This window comes from Betta splendens, chromosome 2 (genome assembly GCF_900634795.4).
Source record: "Betta splendens chromosome 2, fBetSpl5.4, whole genome shotgun sequence".
In the NCBI taxonomy this organism is placed as follows: domain Eukaryota; kingdom Metazoa; phylum Chordata; class Actinopteri; order Anabantiformes; family Osphronemidae; genus Betta; species Betta splendens.
In genome coordinates, this window is record NC_040882.2 from 12,502,028 (window position 1) to 12,521,929 (window position 19,902).

The 19,902-nt window shown below is 42.8% G+C and overlaps 1 protein-coding gene across 1 annotated transcript in view; it reads left to right on the forward strand.

The window, feature by feature from the left end:
* Positions 1–19,902, forward strand: part of LOC129603091 (uncharacterized) — a 506,300-nt gene that overhangs the window by 97,940 nt on the left and 388,458 nt on the right. The gene's annotated exons all lie outside the window — the stretch shown is intronic.

The window sequence follows — 19,902 nt, forward strand, 5'->3', positions numbered from 1 at the left end:
AGAACTTTGATTACACCTGGAATCAGCTGATCTCACGGCCGCAAAATGATGGGATGCCGAAGAGGCAAACCTGTTGGTGGAGGGAATAAAAACCGAAGACAGGCGCTGCGCAATGGTGAGAAGATTCAAGCCGCATGTCCCTTCGTTTTTATTAACAACAAGTGGTCCCTTCCTGGGCATGTGACGGTCAAAGAGCGGATTTGCAGGATCAAACCAAATGACATAGTCTGATACCTGATTTGAAGAGGCGGAACTCTCCACCACTGGATGGATCCATCCTCCTCCCCCTGAAGTGACCACTGCCCTTGGGGTATTTAAAGCAGTGACACCCTAGTGGAATCGGATTCCCTCTAGCTTCAAACTTGTTTCGCCTTTCTTTTTGCGTCGCACTACTTTTCTTTACTTTCTTCTTAAATTTTGTAAGCTAACGTCAAACTTAGAAGTATGAACAAACAGAAGTTTTTGTTACTCTTGAAGACATAAAGAAACTCCAACGAAACTGAAACCATAACCAACCATCTTCAATTTACTGGCTATTTTTTATTTAAGTAATTCAATTCGATTACAGTCCGTTTTCGTTTTTGGGCTAGTTTCAGTAGCGCTGCCACTTTTAAACACCGTGGAAAATTCAACCAGCTGACTGACTGTAACTTGGCTGACCCCAAGCCGTCATCATCACCACAGGTGACGATTCCTGGCCCAGAGGCCGTGGCACCTGGTTTCAGGAGACGCTGCACAGCGGCCTACAGCTCTAAACTAAGGCAAGACGAACATCTCTAATCCTCTGAGAATTCTGGTATTTCTCAAAGCGCTAAAATTGAATATTCCAAATTCTTGGTTTTATCACAAGAAAGTTGTTATTGTTATTCGTTACCAGTAACTCATTAAATTGACATCTGGCGTTGACTAGTGTTTGTTACCCTGCAATCTCCAGTACAAGGGACCAGGTCGGCCTCACTTTAAAGTGGTTATTTTATTAGCCTGCTTGTGGTGACAATACAGGTTTCCAATGAGCTGATATATGCTTCAGCATCAGTGATCCTAGAGGTGCTTGGCTATAAGAGCCATAGGAAACAATACCCAACCACCATGGAAACGAAGGTTGGAGGCAAAAATTGAGGCAGCTCGGAGGGAAGTGAGCCAAAAGACAGAGGCCCAGAGACCGCTGGGGTCTAGTGCTTTTTAGTTTGATATTATTGCAGAAACAGGTTTGTTTTAAAGCTGAAATCCCGCTTGTATCAATCTAGTCAACACCAGATGTCAATTCAATGAGTTACCTGCTTAAATCTGAAGAACAACGCACACAAAAACAGATTGCTTTTAAAGTTTTATTACTCTAACCCTACGGGATATATGAATAACATAATATGGAAATACTCAAACAAACAGAACAGAAAATGAGAAAACAATCAGAATGAGATGATCAGCAGTGAATGAATCAATGAGTGAAAACACAAGGAACGGTCAAGACCTCAGTGATTGAGGCTCTGTGTGTGATTGATCAAGTTAAAAGAGTATTTGTCTCTAACTTATACAAATCTAAGGACAACTAATGAATTTGTAATATTCTTTTTTAATGCTTTGAGAAACACCAGACTTCTCAGAGGATTAGAGATGTTCGTCTTGCCTTAGTTTGGAGCTGTAGCCGCTGTGCAGCGTCTCCCGTTACCAGTTGGTTGAGCAGGCGTGCCCTCTCTGGTCCAGGTGCCACGGCCTCTGGGTCTCTGATGATGACGGCTCGGGTTCAGCAAAGTAACAGTCAGTCAGCAGGTTGAATTTTCTACGGTGTTTCAAACTAGCCCAAAAGGGAAACGGGCTGGAATCTAATTTAATTAGTTCGATCAAAAATAGCGAGTCAATTAAGGACTGGTTGTAATAGATTCAGTTTCGCAGAGTTTCTTGATGACTTTATAACGTAACAAAATTCGTTGTTTTGACTAGTTTTGAAGGTAGATTGAAATCCGATTCGCCTAGGGTGTCACTGGTTTAAATACCCCTGGGGCAGTGGTCACTGCAGGGCGGAGAAATGAGTTCAACCAGTGGTGAAGAGTTCCACCTCTTCAGATCAGGTGCCAAACTATTTGATTTGGATCGCTCCTAAATCTGGGATAACTAAGCTTTCCTCTTTTCATCAAGCTCAAAGTTCCATCACACCATAACACAATAAACATGTAATGATCACTTTGACACTCAAATGAGCAGAGAAGTCAGAATGGTTAAACAGCAATATTAAATGCATAGAATATTAAGGTTTCATACGTGGTCCCTTAAAACGCTGTAACAAATGAAATGGTATTCATGATGACTGGTCTTGTCCCTATGTAACACCAAGCAAACACTAAAACATACACAAATAATAAACGCAAGCAAAATCAAATTATAATTGGCTTAATCTAGACATTACTAATTAAACAATTGTAAAACTTAAAAATGTAATACAATAATGAGGATACCTAATTGTAGATGGTGGGCATAGTCTATAGGCATGTTGCACAGATTAAAAGAAGTAAAGCAGGTGAGTATCTGTATTTCAACTTTGTACGTTCCCGCAAAGGAGAGCATTGTGATAAGTTGAAGTCCCTTTGTAACTTGAGGAATTTCCTGGCAAATCTGTAGATCAGGCATTAAACATCACACAGAAACCAATCTAATATCAAATGAAAACATTTTGTCCACAGAATACAATGGCACTGGTTTCATGACAGTTGAAAGTTCTGCTACAACTGAACCAGAACTTTTGTCCAAATGAAGAGTTTTCCTTTTATTACTTCACATTCCTGGTTTACGATCCAGATCTCCTGGGCGAGTGGGAGAGTCCATGAAGTGAGTCTTGGTAGAGAAATTATGAGACAAGTCTTGGTCTGGTTAGTGATAAGGCAGAGGAGGACCCTGGTGAGATTTAGGTTGTGTCACCTAAAAGTATTCATGGTCTTTTGATGTGCACTTAGCCATATGTGTGTTGTTTATTTTAAAGTCACAGTTCTGTTGTGAGAGGAAACAGTGTCCTAGGAATAGACAAGAATTCTGAGTTCTGGTGAATCGCAGCTTTGTCTCTGTGGAAGGGAGTGAATCTCACACGTTGTGTTAAGTTACCTAGGTCCAGACGTGGGTTGCTACATGGGTGTCTTTTGATCAGGAAGGGAGGAACACCAAGCTTCAAAGACAAGATGCACTAGGTTTTACGGTGTAATGGAAAAATTGTACTTTTATGCTTCTTGTGTTCTTTTCTGACTCTGTATAGCAACCATGTGCTCTGTACTTGATTAGACTCAGCACAGAACATTCTTAGACAAACAAACTATCTAGACAAACTAAACAAACTATCTCCCTCTCAAGGTTCTGTCACACATTAAGTGCTGACATCTAATGTTGTGTTTGACTGAGCGATTGTTTATGGTCTGTGTCTGCCTTTTACCCCCCGGTCTCTGGCTCCTTCCTATGCGATCCCTCACCAGACCCAAGGCCGTAAACCTTGCGCATTCAATCCTTGAAGCTCTGTGTCCCTTCCCTTCTGATAGCATGGCACCCAGGATAAAGGAGAGAGAATGTAAACATCTTCACCCACACTGTGATAAGGAGATTCCACCAGGCCCCGGGAGAAGGGTTAAAAGGCAGAGACAACCTCAGAACGGGGTGATCTCAGCATTATACCTCCGTGGTGTATGTTCTGATGTCCCCAGCTGGCTTTTTGATTTGCTTTCCTCGTTATTTTTTATTTTCTTTATTATTTCAATAAATTGCACAAAAGGACAACAACTCTCTCATCTGCCTTTATTCCAAAATTTCCACCACAGAAATTACCAGAAAACAGCTTGCTCATGGTGGAAGTGGCCGGCCCTGAAGGAAGCATGCTAGTGCACAGACCATGGACTAGCGCCGACATAGCTGACTTTGCCCACACTCCTCCAGACATCACCGTATCAGGAAAGACATTCGGTGCCAACCTTCTGGCTTTCTCCCAGGAGTACAGACCCACTGGAGCTGAGATTCGTCGCATCCTGGCCAAACGTCTTGCACCTTGTGAATACCAAAAGCTGGCTAGACAATTGCCTGATGTGACACTTGCTCTCAAACACAAAGACTGGACAAACAACTTAAATGATGGATTTGTTGCCGCAGTGAGGACGCTTGTTGCCCACCTCAAAACTGCGTTCCCCGATAAAATCTGTATGATTAAAGTCACTACATGCAAACAACAACCAGAGGAATCAGTTGATGACTTTGTTCACCGCCTCACCACCGCATACAACACACACGGAGGAGTTCATCCTCCCCCTGAAGGAGTGGGAGGACTCATCTACGAGAGTCACCTGTGTGAACTGGTGATGAAAGGCTTACTCCCTGAAGTTTTTGACGCCGTGAAGCAGTCATACATTGGATAGAAAGAAGAAGCGCGTCTGTCTGACCTCACAAGACACGCACGCCATGCTTATGACACTCTCCAGCAGAAGAAGATGGCAAAGAAGGAAAAGCAACAGAGAGAACTGTATCTGTCATCCTTGGAGATGTTCTCTGTGAGCCATAACAACAACAGAGGAGCAGGCAGGTTTCGCGGGCGAGGAAGAGGAAGAGACTTCAGACGGAATTGAGCAGAGACACAGGAGGCGCATCTGGAGATCTAGGAAACATTTGCTACATCTGCGGCGAGATGGGACACAGATGGAGGAAGCACTGCCCCCGGCTACGTCAGGTTCCACCCTCCCGGGCACTCTCTTCTGACTGACTAGAGGAGGAGCCCAGCGAAGGTTTCCGTTCACATGATGACGTAGACGGTACCGCAGAGACACACACACACTCGCTCACACTTGATACATGCTCAATAGATTCAAATTCATGATTGCCTGCTTGCAATGAAGACTTGCTTTCTGCTCAAAATATCCCACAGAGTGATTTTGAAAAGAATAACAAACAGCTAAATGACAACTGCTGCATGACTTTACAGTCAATTGGGTGCAAACAATTTCCTGAGTTTGCTCTGACGGTTCAAGGTGAACATACGGTGTTTTGAGTAGATTCAGGAGCAACAAATTTGGTAATAAAATCTTCCATGTTTTCCAATCCACCTAAAATGAGTGGACGATTTGTGCACACTATAGGTTCGTCTGGCCAGACAATAAAAGAAAAACTTATTGTTCCTCTGTTTTGCACAACTTTAGACGGCAAGACACTCAAACATCCATTTTGCTTTCAAACTTATGCCCAGTTCATCTATTAGGAAGAGATCTCATGTGTAGTTTGGGTATTTCACTGATTTCCACTCCGGAGGGAGTGCAGGTCACAACCACAGACAATGTAAATAATTTTTCCTTTGTTGGTGTTAATTTCAGCTCAGAGCCGCTGCTCTACTCTTATCAGTGGCTGCTGAAGGGAGGGGCTGGAACTGAGGCCCTCATACAGGCTGCTCGACAGCTTGTTTCCCCACAAAAAACGACCTTTAAAGATGCATCTGACCTGTCCTGTATAGCACATGTGTCTTCTGGCCTGATGAGAAGTTTGAAAAATCATGGTTACGCACACATGCTGACAAACTGACCTCAACCTCTCTTTTTTGAGATGAACATAGGTCTGCGCTTGCGATTTCTCTCATCAACATCATTACCGCTGAAAAGAGCTGAAGCCATTCAGAACCTGCCTAAACCGTGCACATACAAACAGCTTATGTCCTTTTTAGGTATGTGCTCTTATTGCAGGAATTTCATTCCTAACTGCGCTGTCTTGGAGGCTCCGCTTAGAGCTCTGATGCAGACATCTTCTGCATCCACCACCCGCCTCACGTGGACATCTGAGGCTGAACAGGCGTTCACCAACCTCAAACTTGCTCTTCCGCCGGCTTTTACTTTGGGTCTGCCTGACCCTACGCAATCATTCACCTAGACAGTGGATGAGAAACCAGGTAAGACGGTTGCCAAACCACTGGCAGCTCACCCATCACCGGAACTAGCGTTTGACCATTTAATGTTGGACTTCATCGAACTAACGCCAGCAGAAGGTAAAAAGTATTGTTTAGTGATTGTTGATATGTGGTCAAAATGGGTGGAGGCCTTCCCAGCTAAACATGCTAACAGCCATGCAGTTACCAAAGCCTTGCTGACAGAAATAATTCCCAGGTGGGGGATTCCATCTAAACAGCTCACACTTTGCGAACCAAGCCCTCGAGGAATTGGGAAAGTTTCTGAACATTGACAGAAAGCACTGCTCTTACCACCCCCAAAGCGGAGGGGCGGTAGAGAGAGTGAATGGCAGTTTTGAAAAACAAACTGGCCAAATGCTGCTCAGAGACTGGTCTCAAGTGGACATTCTTCCCATTGTGCTCTCATACATGAGAATGAGGAGAAGGATGAGAACAAACCTCAGCCCGTATGAGATCCTATTTGGTAGACCTCCTATGATGGGACTCCACCCTGAGACTGAGACTAGGATTTTACCACCTACTGAAAGAAGACGCAATTCTACAGTACTGTAAGAACTTATCCTTTGTTCTTTCTCAAATCTCCCAACAGGTGAAAGCGGCTCTGCCCAAACAGGCGACAGAACCGCTGCACATCATTCAACCAGGGCACTGGGTGATCGTTAAGGAGTTCAGCAGGAAGCATTGGGACTCCAAACGGTGGCGAGGTCCCTTCCAGATCCTTCTGACAACCAACTGTGAAGGTCGGAGAAAGAGCGGAGAAAAGAGCGACTTGGATCCACTCCAGCCACTCCCACAGAGAAAACCACCACTGATGAAAAGAACTGAGAAGGACGACCCTCGCTGTGCTCACACACACACGCACTGAGGCGAGGCTGCGTTGACCGTTCAGCTAAAGGTGTGAGCCAAGCGCCGCCTGAAGCTGCGCCGGTGAATCACACTATCAGACCATACATCTACACACACGCTCCTGAGAAAACACACACACGAGCAGCCTTGAGTTGCCGACGCTGGACGACGTGTAGACTGTTCACATCACGGGAGTGACAGTGACTCAGACGACATTGGGAGGAAACCTGGCGGTGATAACAAATCCCAAGTGTCTCTGTGACCAGCTGATTGCAACCTGAAGAACTCCAAAGAACTGTCAAGGTGTCAACAAACAGGTTGGAAACAATCTAACACCACTATTCAACAGGAAGAAGACATTGATTGTGACCCTGTTGTTTTGATCTTCACTGTATGTTACTTTGATATTTGCTCTAAATTGTGTGGTTAATTTACATGTATGCCTCTCTGTGATTTCATCCAGTATTTCTGAACAAAACATTTTACGACAAGCAGAGTTGTTTCCACTTGATTCACTTTCGCACAAATTTTTATCTTCCACTGACGCAAAATGACATCCACCAGACGAAACACGATAAAGATGATTGTCATATCGACGACGACAGCAATATGCGTTGTCACTCTGACATTCACATCAACCGAAGACACTCTTATCCACCGCACACCGGAGTCACCCACAAATCGATTATGCTTAGTTTTTGCCCCTGTGGTGGAAATTTTCCATAAAGAAGCAGATGAGAGAGTTGTCCTTTTGTGCAATTTATTGAAATAATAAATAAAATAAAAACAATGGAGAAAGCAAATAAAAAGCATGGATGTTGATCGTGCACATCAACAAACCAAAAACCAGCTGGGGAAATCAGTGCACACACCACGAGGGTGTGATGCAAAGAGCCCACGATCCTCAAGTTGCTTCTGCCTTTTAACCCCTTTCTGTGGCTCCGGTGGAATGTCTCTCTGCACCAATGGAATTGTTTGTGCCACCTTATCTTGCTGTGAGTGAGAATGTTTGCTTTCTCACTTCTGCATCGTCATGTCTTGTTATCCAAAGGAGGAACAACGAGCTTCCAAGACAAGATGCATTCGCTTTAACAGCCTTGGGTCTGGTGGGGAGTCAGATAGGAGGGAGCCAGAGTCTGGGTGTAAAAGACAAACATGTACAGATGACTATATCTGGTGTTTAAGGGCTATCATCTCAGGGTGTCTGATCAAATCAACAATCTCTGTACAGGTGAGTTGAGGTAGAGGCAGAGACAGATCCAGATGGGGAAAAACTTTATCTGCATGAGGATCAGCAACACAGACTTTGAGTATATGGGTGTGTGTGTGGTTTTCCTACAGCAGAAACAAATACTAAGTATTAAGAAATTATCAATAAACAGTTAAAGTACAAGACATGACTGAAGCCTGTTAATAACATATATGAAAGATATACAACATGACTTATAGAAGCTCTATTACACGGACACATTGAGAACAAGCAACAGGCTTAGCGGTCGCAGCACCAAAAGCTAGGCTACATGGCTAACGGTCAGTGTTCTAAACGTCACAAAATAATATACGAATACCTGCTATAGATAACTGAAAACTGGCGTCTCTGTACACAAACACCAACACAATAACTATCCATTATAAACGACATTACTTACTTTATTAGAAACACCAACACAATAACTATCCAGTATAAACGACATTACTTACTTTATTAGACGCACACTGCTAAATACTCATAATGTCCGTGCAATGCAAATGCGTCTTCCAAAACAAATCTCCGCTGACACAAGGAAGACAGCTCTAGAGCGCCACCTACTGGCCAAAAACAAGAACCAACAGTACTAAACTAAAGTTAAACTACAATCTTTTGTACAAAACATATATCATAAATTATTAGCCAGTCAAATGGAACATCAGATGTTTAGACTTGATGTACGTCAGGGCACAAGAGATTATTTGTTTGTGTAAGAATGTTCAGTTCACTATTGTACAGTACAGTTCAGTGTATTAAGTCAAAATTCAAAAATACACCTTCACATAAAATGCAAGTAACTTAGGGATAAAAGGTTGGGAGCTGTTTTGGTGGGTAGTTATACAAGAATAACCTCTGTATGAGCATGTGAAGAAAATAAGTCAATAATCATATTTGTATCAGATTATATTTTGTGGTCAGATAGCTTAAGACCATCGTCAAAGTCATTACGTGAATTAGAGTTAGGGTTTTTGAACATAGTGCATTGTGTCATTTCATACGAGAGTGTTGCTGAGGTCATGATGAGACCTCTAACCAGTGGGATAACGCAAAAACCAAACAAGAGAATCACAGCCATCTCAATGATAAAGGAAGCAGCTGCGGACATGAGAACAGATTTCCATTTTCCAGACATTTCGTCTAGCCAATTCCAAGAGGAAGAATCTATACCAGAGTTAGCTGAGATTCTGAAGGCCGTGGAGCGCCTTCGCCACAATACCATTAGAATCAGTGTTATTCAGGATGTAAGTACAACATGCGTCTCTAAACATAACACAAACGCCTCTTTTCTCTGCTAACAACGCGTCTACGGCCATTCGATTGTAATGTAATAAAGACAATTAATGTATGATAGCCATAGGTTTCCGATGGGGTTCTGTTTCATATAATCTTAAGATAGTTTTCATTCTTTCGGATCTTTAATTGTACAATTGCGTCTAGAGCGAATAGGAGATTCAGGGATTTAACCAGAATGATGATACGTTTTGTCTCGTAACCTCTGTCATCTGTAAATGAAGGATAAAAAGTAATTGTAGCAGTGACTAGAGTGATTGTGAGCAAATTAAACACCAAGTCAACTTCAGGATATTTAAACTTAGTGTTGTTGTGAAATTTTCTTCTTCAAAAGTAGTGTGCTGATCACAGAGACACTTGGGATTTGTTATCACCGCCAGGTTTCCTCCCAATGTCGTCTGAGTCACTGTCACTCCCGTGATGTGAAGAGTCTACACGTCGTCCAGCGTCGGCAACTCAAGGCTGCTCGTGTGTGTGTTTTCTCAGGAATGTGTGTGTAGATGTACTGTATGGTCTGATAGTGTGATTCACTGGCACAGCTTCAGGCGGCACTTGGCTCACACCTTTAACTGAACGGTCAACGCAGCCTCGCACAGCAAGGGTCGTCCTTCGTTGTTTAAAGAACACAACACCAGATCTTCTTAAAGTTTTATTATACTAATACTACTGGATACATGGAAATAAATATGCAGACGGAAAACAAGTATTAAAATAAATGAACACAGATACATGAATCTTAATACCTAGAAGTGTGGTGAATTATGGACAGACAAACGAGCATTCTTTATGAACCTCTCAGTATCTAAGAGTTACTACTGAATTTGGAAGGCTCCTTTCAGAGCTTTGAGGAAACATCAGCGCTCTCAATGAAATCAAAGGAGATATTGATCTTGTCTGTCCGAAGCAGTAGGAAGCTTCTTTGATACCATCCTGTCGAAGCTTCCTCCAGTCCAGTTGCCACGGCTCCTGGAATCACATTCGTCGTCTAACTGTGGAATGTTCTGGCCCGAGTTTGTTACGACTTAGTGAAGCAGGCCTGGATCATGTAAGAACATCAGCTGGGTCCAAGAAAACAGAGCTTCTTCACAGCTTAAGAGGTAAAAATGACTGGAGCTATAGGAATGGCTCAATCTGGGTATTACCAATCAAACATATTGTAGTGTTGAGGTATCTGAAATCATTACATAATTACCATGTCTATAGATCTTTACCTGAGAACATAAGTATATACAGTGAGGAAAATAAGTATTTGAAGACAGCGAGCAAGAGACATAATCCAGAAAAAGAAATATTACAATGAAATCACTGTGATTTTTTAATTTTTTTTTATTTGCATGCAAGCTGCAAATAAGTATCTTTTATCCTATAGTTTTTTTTAGTAAAATTTCCATCTCAGCACACTAGCTCAGATCAAATGTCCCCTCTGATGGGCAGGGTGACGTGGATGATTCTCACGTCCATCTCCACTTGTGTGGTATTTCTGAATTTTCTCCACTAACACTTCGACTGGAAACATGCTCTCATTCAAAGACCCCATCTTTTATTATGTACCTTTACTTTACATATGATTTCAAACTCTTAATTATATGTGTATCTAAAATCATCTCGATCACCGTCCACTAGTAATGTAAATTCCTTATCTTTATGACCTATAGTCATAAATATAACCGTTAAATTGTAGTAAGACGTTGTTTTGTTCAGGACATCTTGTTTTGGCCTCTGTTTTGAGCAACTGGCCTAATAATAATTGGTAGTGACTATGTAGCTGATGAGTTTTAATTTTCCTGAATAAAAGAATAATTCAGGTGCAAAAGCAAAACAAACCTCTGCAGAAATACCCACTTCAAAGTAACTGCTGAATAAATATTACTGATGTATTATTGGAGTTAATAATGTGGAGTGTTTTATTTATTTTACTGTACCGATACAAAATTGTTATAAATAAAACCCTGGACTTAAAGTGACAGGAACAGTCAATCTTTTGTTTTCATGTAATATTAGCAGTAGTTTTGATCACAAGACTGTGAAGCTGAGCCAAGGGTGCTACAGCTGACACTCTCACAGAAGCTGCTTCCTAACACACAAACATACTAGAAGCAGTTGCTACTAGTGCTGACGACTGTGGTGGAAATTTTCCAATAAAGAAGTTGATGAGAGAGTTGTTTTTTGTGCAATTTATTGTAATAACAAAGAAAAGTAAAAGATAATGGGTAAAGCAAATCAAAAACCATCTGGGGAGATCAGAACATACACCATGGAGGTAAAGCTCACATAATCATCAAGTTGTTTCACCTTTTTGTCCCTTTATCTGGCAGAGTGGAATGTCTCTTTAGTCCAATCAAATTGCAGGTATCACTTTATCCCTGTGGAGGATTTTTCCACCTGGTACCACTGGTGTCTCAGAGTGAAGGGGCCATAAACGTCTACAGACAAAGAGAGACACAGCTCTTCTGCCTTGTTTTGGGAGTCAGATAGCAGCCAGATCCAGGGAGGGCCAGGCAGAGACAACCATGGAACAGGGTCCGGGTTGAATCTAGCTCACCTGCTGTGCTCCTACTGTCTTCCCTTTATTGTGGCTCCCTTCAAGGACAAACTGATCTGTAAACATCTTGCTCAGCCTCGTTACAATGGTTACAGTTACAATGGTAAATGGCAAATGTTGTGGATTACTTTTATTTTACAAAAAGGACCAACGAAGGCAACACTGCCACACACCTCAGCATTTGTATGTAGGTGGATTTAATTTCATCTTGGACTGCTTCAAGAACAAGAGTGCTAAAATGTGCTTATTTTGTAGAAATCTATACCCACATCGCTTTAAACAAGCAAACTAACATATTCCATCCATCTTCTAAACGGTGTACATCCTGGACAGATCGTCCATCCTGTTCACGTTTGTGAACACGTATGTTTTTCGGCCAGTTGCATAGATTCGAACGAGTTAAATGACCCCTTATTGGCCAAAGTCAGTTCTTGCAAAGATATGCCCCAACAGACACCTTTTTAGACATTCTGGAACATTTATATGACGCATGAACATTTGTTAATTTGATGTGTGATTTGCGGGTGCTCTGTCAAGTTGGACAGATAAAAAAAAAAGTTTTTCGCGTAAATAGGATCTTTGGCCAGCGTGAACACTTGGTTTGTCATTGAGGTGCAGAAATGCTTCTCTGCACTCTCCAGTGTGAACACAATGTTTGAGCAAATTACTACTGTTCACATGAATAAGGTTCGTCCCCTGTGTGATCGCAATGCTGTGCCTGTAAACTACGGTGTTGAGAGAATGCATTTCCACACTGTTCACATAATTAAGGTTTCTCTCCAGTGTGAACACGTTTGTGTGCCTGTAAATGAGGGTGTTGAGAGAATGCTTTTCCACACTGTACACATGAATAAGGTTTCTCTCCAGTGTGAATGCGTCTGTGTGCCCGTAAAACACTGTGTTGAGAGAACGCTTTTCCACACTGTTCACATGAATAGGGTTTCTCTCCAGTGTGAATGCGTTTGTGTCTTTCTAAAACACTGTGATGAGAAAATGCTTTTCCACACTGTTCACATGAATGAGGTTTTTCTCCAGTGTGAACACTTTGGTGTGCCTGTAAATGACCGGGTCGAGAGAATACTTTTCCACACTGTTCACATGAATAAGGCTTCTCTCCAGTGTGAACGTGTCTGTGTACCCGTAAAGCACTTTGTTGAGAGAATACATTTCCACACTCTTCACATGAATATGGTTTCTCTCCAGTGTGAATGCGTCGGTGTGTCCGTAAATTACCCTGCCAAGAGAATGCTTTTCCACACTGTTCACAGGAATAGGGTTTCTCTCCAGTGTGAATGCGTTTGTGAGCTAGTAAAACACTGTGATGAGAAAATGCTTTTCCACACTGTTCACATGAATAGGGTTTCTCTCCAGTGTGAATGCGTTTGTGAGTTAGTAAAACACTGTGATGAGAAAATGCTTTTCCACACTGTTCACATGAATAGGGTTTCTCTCCAGTGTGAATGCGTTTGTGAGTTAGTAAAACACTGTGATGAGAAAATGCTTTTCCACACTGTTCACACGAATGAGGTTTTTCTCCAGTGTGAACACTTTGGTGTGCCTGTAAATGACCGGGTCGAGAGAATACTTTTCCACACTGTTCACATGAATAAGGCTTCTCTCCAGTGTGAACGTGTCTGTGTACCCGTAAAGCACTTTGTTGAGAGAATACGTTTCCACACTCTTCACATGAATATGTTTTTTCTCCAGTGTGAATGCGTCGGTGTGTCCGTAAATTACCCTGCCGAGAGAATGCTTTTCCACACTGTTCACATGAATGAGGTTTTTCTCCAGTGTGAACATTTTGGTGTGCCTGTAAATGACTGTGTCGAGAGAATGCTTTTCCACACTGCTCACATGAATAGGGTTTCTCTCCAGTGTGAACACATTGGTGTGCCCGTAAATTACCCTGCCGAGAGAATGCTTTTCCACACTGTTCACATGAATAAGGCTCTGGTGGTCTGGTAAAGGCCTGACTACATTGCTGACGGAGATACAGCCTTAAAGCTCTTCGTCCTCTGTGTTCCTAAAGTGACAGAAACAAAAAAAGAGAAATTTAGGAGACCATTTCATGGGGAGCATCCTTACAAGTAAGATAACAGTCAGGTAAGACAGGTAAGTTAAGAATTTAACTCCTTAGTGGGAGTCACCCCGGGATTGTCATGTTTGTCTTGTTTGTTCTATGTGGGTCTGGATCCAAGTTAAGAGGTTGTTTTGTTGGGACAGCTAGAAAAAGAATTACGGTTTGAGGGCAAACCTGGCACCTGGCAGTACTAGATTTTTGAAACTGTGGAAAAAGAAGTATGGGTTTGAGGGCAAACTGATGTACGGCGGTCCATGTAAGAAACTAGTTGAGAGATTAAAGGTTGACGCTCTTAACACTCGCAGAGCACCAAACAAAGAAAAACACCTGCAATTGTTGGAGGCTGTGAAGTGGCGAGAGCAAGCACTCAAGCTGAGACAGGATATTTAGAAAAAACTAGATATGAAGCGTGAACGGCTTACCCTGCAGGGAGCTGTTGTAGTGAAGCCAGACAAAAAAACATCTGTGCTAGTGAAGGTGCGAAAATTAGTGAACAGAGAAGACAGAAACCAGATCAAAAATCTGAGATCGAAAAAGAAATTACTTGAATGCCAGAGAGCAGTAGAAAAATTGGACATTAATGAACCTGCAGCTGCTAGAGCTGACCCCGTAGCCAGCCACACCAGAACAACTCACAAAGGTAAACTTCACTCCTTAATGTTAGGAGAACCTATTCGTTATCCTTATCTGAAACCCCTCAAACAACAACATAGCATAATTGACAGTAATTACGATTGTGATGGGTGGGGTCCAGCCCCCAACCCACCCCATCCCAGGGGGAGCGAATGGAGAATTCTATCCACTCGTAGAAGCAAACCCGCATTATGGGGCGGCAACAGTGCAAAAGTGCATTTGATCACAGAGAGACAATTTATGTCTTCAGACCCTGCACAGACGCGTGCAAAAGCTTAGGTGACCCAAAATTAGATTTGGACGCCTGGGATGATAAACATCGCCAGCTGATTGATTCGTTTGGACTCAACGGCTGGGAAGTTAATCAAACTTTCAGAAAGTCTCTGACCTTTAACTGGGACAGAGTGGAAGGTGACTTTACTGGCAAAGATACACGCAACACAAATCTACCAGTTAAAGCGGTGCATTGAGAAGCCAAGTTGAGAAGGTGCATAAAAACATGAAAAAGTTGTCGAAGAAAACACCTGACTATGCTAAAATTGCGCAATGCAGACAAAAAGAAGGCGAAGATGTGTTTGAGTACAGAGCACGGTTAGAGGAAGTGCTCCGAAACCACAGCGGTTTAACCGAGGACACCGCTGATGCCTATCAGCAGCAGCTAAAACAATCGCTGATGGCGGGTTTTCACCACACCATAGCTGACTTCATCCGAAAGCATGACCTAAACCACCGCACAGCAAGTGTCCCCAACACTATGAACTATGCTCACCACGCATCTGAAATCATCAAAAGAAAGAAACAGAAAGCCAAAGCAGCCGAGTTTGGGTTTTTTGGGAGGTCAGATGAAGGTGAAGGAGAAGAGTTCAACACTTTCTATCAGAACTCAGTACTTGGAAAGCAGTTCCACAAAAGAAAGGTGGGTGAACAGGAGAAGGGTAGGATGCGCCCCCGAAAAATAGGTAGATGCTACATCTGCGACCAGCCAGGGCACTATGCCAGACAGTGCCCCCATAGACCTGGGCGCTCAGATAAAGTCTTTAGAAATCCTAGAGAGTTTAACAGACCACCCCCACAAAACCCATACATGACCTGACTAGATGTACTGTAGATAGTTCATTGGTAAAGCCAGCAGGTGATGATGCAGAGACACTGGACCTCACATAGTCGGTAGACACCTTTTTGTATACATCAGCTGACCAGCTCCCCACTAGAGACCTCCTTCTTAACGGTACATGACTTACCTTTTTGTGCGATTCAGGAGCTAAAAAACTATGCTGAGAGATCAAATTCCCGGACTCCAGAGTTCTTCCGGGTTCATGTTTGTTAAATCAGCAAATGGACTGGTGACCAAAGATTCTTTTTCAAAGCCAATTATGATCACTGACCCTAAGATTGGGGAGTCTGGGCGTGCCGAAGTTGTGCTGTGTCCAAAGTGTCCTGTAAACCTGCTAGGTCGTGATTTGATGACACGGTTTAAAATCTCTATTGTCCCCACTTTGAAAGGTATGGTTGCTATAGGCAAGGGCGAAGAAATACTGACCCTACCGTTACACAGCATTGAACAACCACATTACTACTGGACATTAGATCTGCCAAGTCCAGACCCCACACACACACTTCTGAACAGTTATTGTCCCTAGCTATTAAGTGTCAGAAGGGAACCTTTACACCTCAGTCTTTAGAGAAGTTTCACATTACCTTGAGATACAAACATTCAAAAGGGCCAGATTTAAATTATGACAACCAGATTTTTAGTTTGGGCCCCCAGAGCGTCACTGTAAATGCCATGTACACTGACCGAAAGGGCATAACAGGGTGTGCAGTTCAGCTCACCAAGCAGGCACTCAAACTTTTCCAAGTGCAGAATGGGTGGTTACTACCTCACCCCGTGTCTATTTGGATGTCCCACATGAGACGGGAGAATGACTTGCTTTGTGCACACTGCCTGATCCCCTTTTATCACAAGTTCCAGTTTCTATTTCGTCGAAAGGGAAAGCAGATGTAGGATTAATGACCACTGCCACACCAGTGGTGATTAAAGCTAAAACTGATTACCGCCCCCGCATACGTCAATATCCATTGAAACCAGATGCATTAACCGGTATTAAACCAGTCATAAATGATATGATACAAGCAGGGATTATTATAGAATCCCCAGATGCTCAGTGTAAAAGTCCGATTTTTTCAGTTAAGAAAGCAGAGTCAGGGGCATGGAGGATGGTTCAAGATTTAAGAGCAGTGAACCAAGCAGTTGCTCAGTGTGTGCCCGATCCCCACACATTACTTAACCTGCTAAAACCAGATAAGCAATGGTTCACAGTTGTGGATCTAAGCAATGCATTCTTTTCCATACCATTAGCTAAAGAATCACAGGGATGGTTTAGGTTCACTTATCAGGGAAAGAAATACACCTACACCAGGTTACCACAGGGATATTGTGACAGCCCAACCATCTTTTCTACAGAAATACAGAATTGTCTTACAGATTTTGAAATGCCAGGCCACAGTCAGTTGTTGGTCTATGTGGATGACATTTTAATTGCTTCTGATACTAAGCAAAACAACAAGATTGCTGCACTTGCATTGTTCCGTCATCTAGCAAAGACTGGGAACAAAGCTTCGCTTTCAAAGTTGCAGTGGGTCAAACAGAAAGTGACCTTTCTAGGACATGAACTGTTTCCTTGCGGTCGCAGCTTGGCGGTCAACAGAAAAGTGTCTATTTTAGATGCTCCTAAACCACAAACGAAACAGCAGATGATGCAGTTTCTAGGTTTGTGCAACTACGGCAGACTATGGTTACCGAGCTATGCACAAATAACACAATCGTTGTTAGATGTGATCTACTCCCAATCCTTGTCTATGAAACAGACTATAGAATGGACTCCAGAAGCTGAAAAAGCTGGTGCTACAGTACTGAGTTTACCAGATTTTTTAAAACCGTTTGTCCAAACAGTTGATTGTAAAGGCCATTTCATGACTTCTATGTTGGCCCAGAAAACAGGAGGCCGCTACAGGCACATAGCTTATTATTCCAAACGTTTAGACCCTGTTGCATGCGCTTTACCATCTTGTGTATGAGCAGTGTGTGCAGCTGCACTTGCAGTGCACTGTTCAGCGGAAGTGGTGTTGTTTCACACCCTCGAGCTGCTAGTACCACACGCTGTAGACATGCTGTTGACACAGACCAAGATGTCCTTCCTGTCACCTGCAAAGCACCTTTCGATTCTGTCAACACTTATGTCACAGTCGCACATCACCAACAAGCGGTGTAACACACTAAACCCTTCTTCACTAATTCCAACACAAGAGGAAGGGGAACAACACAGCATCAACTGGACAGACTCAGACAGGTCTCTCGGTCGTGACCCATGACAGTCTGATTCACGCAGGAAAACTTCCGTCACTTTTTTCAGCTCAAGCTGCAGAGATAGTAGCTTTGACTGAAGCATGCAAAGCAGGACGAGATGTTGATGTAAGGATTTATACTGAAAGCCAGCATGAATTTTCTACACTTCGCTATTTCGCAGCTCAATGGGCCCGAAGGGGAATGACGACCTCTACTGGCAAGCCAGCGGAGCATGTGGATTTGTTGAAAGACTTGCTAAAAGCCGTGTTATTACCTAAGTCCATTGCTATGTGCAAATGTGCTGCACACACCAAACAGAAAGACCCTGTTTCACAGGGCAACGCTTTCGCAGACAAAATAGCTAAAAGAGGCTGCAGAAGGCAGACATTGTGCTTGGACCTTAACAGCTATTTCACAAGGTCCTAAGGAACCTTTAGACATCCAGGTGTTTAAGGATATGCAAAGCCAATCACCGACTTCTGAACAGAAACGATGGATTAAGCTGGGCGCAGGTTTAATCGATGGATTTGACAAAGTAGATTCCAAAGCGGTTCTACCACGAAACCTGTTCTACACCGTTCCTGTGTTGAGCCATGGGCCTTGCCATGTCTCCACAGGGGGGGATAATGAGAACGGAACAGCACTTTTTCACACATGGGTTCAACTCCTATGCCAAACAGTTTTGCAGAGTTTGTTTAACATGTTGTAAACATAATGCACAGGGGAATGAGAGGCCTAAGAGAGGACAGTTTCCTGAGGCTTCTCACCCTTTTCAGTTCCTACACATGGACTTCATTGAGTTGAACAAATGCAACAACTACAAATACTGTCTTGTGTTGATATGTCCGTTTTCCAAGTGTGTTGAGATCGTGCCAAGCAATGATGCTGATGCACTGACCATTACTGAAGCATTGTGCAAAATTATTATTCCTGTACATGGCATTCCACAGGTCATCTACAGTGATAATGGGCCACACTTCATGAACGAAGTGATAAGACAAGTGGCCACCCACTTAGGCATCACGTTGAAAAATCATTGTTCTTACCACCCATAGAGTGCAGGGCTGGTAAAACGCACAAAGGGTACAGTTAAACTGAGACAAAAGAAAACTATGGAACAGTCAAACAGTCAGGATGTCAAAGAGAAGAAGGAGAGCCAGACACTAGCAGAGTGGATGGCAAACCTATTGAAGGAACAAGAGATTGTGAATGGAAATAAGCTGCCAGATACTGCTTTTTCTCAGCAGGAGGAGAAGATCAAGCCAGATGACCAGATCCTCATCAAGGCCATCAAACGAAAGACATGGTCAAGTCCGCGGTGGGAGGGGCCATACACTGTGGTACTCACTACACCGACGGCTGTAAAGACCGAGGAGAGAGCTATGTGGATCCATCAAAACCACTGCAAGAGAGTGATTCCCCTGGTTGGCACTGAGTAGGGGTGGAAGTCGACCGGTATCAAAACCTTTGTCGCCGAAGAAACCAACAGATCCCCACATTTGGACTGGTACACCAGTGGATGACTGGAACTGGAAGGACCTGGACCCCAACCACAAGCACCCGTTCAAGACCAACATGTGGTATCATTATGTCAAGGTGTTAGCTAGAGCGTACGATAACTGTTTTGTGTGTTTTCACATGCCGCATTCATCCTCTCATTTGACACTATGTTACACCCATGCCTTACCATGAAAGACTTTACAAAAGGTCCTAAAAGGTTTATACAATGATGTGACGTTCACATTGAAAACTGATTGAGAGGTGTGATACTGATGTTTAATTGTCCTTGTAATGACAAACATGGAGGGATATTGGAGAAAATATATTTTCAGAGTTAAAATGATTACATAAAATCAAATACATTATTACATTATCAAAGCTTCAAATGTAGTTCTGACGTTGCTCCAATAATTGAACTAAAGGGATCATATCAAAATTGTTTTGTCACTATTTAGCAACACTCTATAAAACACATACAAGCAAAAATAATAGGAAACTAGGAATG